The sequence below is a fragment of the Portunus trituberculatus genome, chromosome 25 (genome assembly GCF_017591435.1).
Source record: "Portunus trituberculatus isolate SZX2019 chromosome 25, ASM1759143v1, whole genome shotgun sequence".
NCBI lineage: Eukaryota > Metazoa > Arthropoda > Malacostraca > Decapoda > Portunidae > Portunus > Portunus trituberculatus.
This window is the reverse complement of record NC_059279.1, coordinates 14,739,441-14,741,940: the sequence shown is the minus strand read 5'-3', so window position 1 is coordinate 14,741,940 and position 2,500 is coordinate 14,739,441. Positions and strand designations below refer to the sequence as shown.

Genomic DNA, 2,500 nt, shown 5'->3' with positions numbered 1-2,500 from the left:
CGAAGGAATGGAGAGACAAAGAGGGGTGGGAGGAGGAGTGGTAGAAGATAGAAGAGAAAAAAAAGGACCAAGAAAGTAGGAGAGGAAAGGAATGATTAGACGAGGGAGAAGAGGATGAAAAGAGAGATGAAAATGAGGGATAAGGCACAGGATGAAAGAAACAAGATAGACTGATAAAGCAACAAAGACAAGATATGGAATGAAGTTGTGATGTAGGAGGGAGGAAAGAAAGGAGAGAGAAAGATGGAAGATGTTTCGAGATCTCTTTAGTTTCAGACGAAGCTCCGAGTTATTATTAGGAGGCGTGAAAAAAGTGTCAATCATCACCACCACCCACACCACCACCACCACCACCACCACCTTGATAAACTTTCTAAGGTGAGTGCAATCATTTCCTTTAACCCTTTCCCTCTAATATACTACAATTTTAGACATCAAAAGCAATGTATGAAATCTCTATAAGTATTTCCAACACAGAAAGGGATTACAATGCTAGGTTTTGCTGTTTCTGACCAGTGTAATTAATGTTTAACTCCTTCAGTACTTGGGCACGTTTTTACCTTCAGATTTGTGTACGATTAGACCATTTCATTGACATTAGGAACGGTCTGTGTAGGTCAGAAGGTTAATGGCCACAGTCTTCACTATTTTAATGCCCCACATGAGTTTCTGAAGCTGCATAAAATCACCAAATACTAAGCAGAATGAATATGGAAATGTGTCATTTTACTGTAGGGTTTAAACGTGGCTGTGGATTAAGAAAAAGTCAGAGTCATTAGTGATTTAAGGAAAAATGTGTCAAATGGCAGTTAATGAGTTAATATCCACGTGGTTATTTTCCTTTTCACTTCACTAATATGTCTCACTTCTCTAATCATAAAACAGCCAAGGGAACAATAGGTCTGCTGCTGTTAGGTTGTTCTTCCCTTGTGTCTGTTTGTAATATTATTTGGCTCTCTCCCTGTCTGTCTGATTTGATGTGTGTGTGTGTGTGTGTGTGTGTGTGTGTGTGTGTGTGTGTGTGTGTTTACTTAAGGAAAAGCTAATTTGTTTGCCTCCCTGTAACACACGAGGCAGTTTCATAGTCTGCCACACACTATATCCTTTGACATGCCTGGGGTTCTGTGTCTTGTGTAAGTCCCTGTTGTGTGTGTGAGTCTGTGTGCTTCCATTAAAAGATACCACACATTCATTAACTCTAAAACACAATGTACTCGTTTCACACCCTGTCACACACACACACACACACACACACACACACACACACAGGCACATAACTCACACTGCACCAACAATACAAACACATCATTCCATCAGACATTCTTCAAATCAGGAAGAGCACCCAACTGAGCCACAAATAGAGGAACCGTAATATTTCACTGAACCTCAACCTTACTCTGATGAAATGAGGAGGTAGGGCGTTCAGGAGGCTTAAGGTAGTGCTGCGAGGGAGGGGCACGGACGCAAAAAACACGAGGGAGGAGTGTAGGAGGAGAGAGATGAGGGAGAGGCGTGGGAGAGGGAGATGGAGCGTGCGTGAGATGGGAGGAGAAGTGTGTGGGAAGTGGTGAATGGGAGGAGCGGGAATGGGGGATTGGAGACGATGTGGGAGGAGTAAATAAGGTGCATTTAGGAAGGTAGGAAGGAGTGAGGAGTGGCAGGGAGTTACGAGAAGCTGTCTAGTTAGCAAGGTAAGATGAACGATGGGAGAAACGCAAAGGAGGAAGTTAAGAAGACGACGCGAAGTTGTAAAAATAAAAAAAATGTGCGAATTAATGAAGATAGGCAGGTAAGGACGCGCAACAGAGAACGACAAGAAGAGAGAGAGAGAGAGAGACAAAAAAAAAAAGATAGACAGACTGAGATTGAAACAGAAGCGACAGATAAGAATGAGGGGAGGAAAACTCATACTTGCAGCTGTCACGACACTCACAGACTCCCTCATAAAGTCACCCATTAAGGCAAATTACTTTCACCTGTCCCCACAAAGCCTCGTGACAAGCTAACATGAAACAAACGCATCTGCTTAATGTACATGAGCTTTGTGTGCGAGTGAATGAGCGAGTGAGTGAGTGAGTGAATAAATAGGTGAGCAATGTTATATCACAATTATTTCTCCACTACAACACTGCCAAAAATTAAACACCTATATACAAGAAAATAAATAAACAAACTCCCGTATCACAAGTTTAATAGTCTACTAAGGGACGGGTCGGGTGTGCGTTGTTTGTTCTTCCTTTGTGTTGCTTTGTGTTCTTCCTTTAATGTAAGTAAGTATGTGTTGACGTGATCAAAGTAAGAAAGAAAGAGAGGAGAGTGAAAAGATGAAGGAAGAGAGAGAAGAGAAGAGAAGGAGGAAGAGGTGGAGGAGGAGGAGAAAGAAGAGGAGGAGGGAGAGGAGAAGGAGGGGAAAGGCCTTTAGAGAGAGAGAGAGAGAGAGAGAGAGAGAGAGAGAGAGGAGGGAGGGAGAGTTGGGAGAGGGTCGAGTCGAGTTGGGGAT

At 42.9% G+C, this 2,500-nt stretch overlaps 1 protein-coding gene across 1 annotated transcript in view; it reads left to right on the top strand.

Moving 5' to 3' along the window:
* The first annotated feature begins 2,487 nt into the window (after positions 1-2,487).
* The window catches only part of LOC123508928, a 5,941-nt gene continuing 5,928 nt past the window's right edge, over positions 2,488-2,500 (top strand). The window contains exon 1 of the mRNA XM_045262963.1: positions 2,488-2,500. This exon is cut by the window's right edge and continues 387 nt beyond it. The gene's annotated coding sequence lies outside the window, so the exon portion shown is untranslated.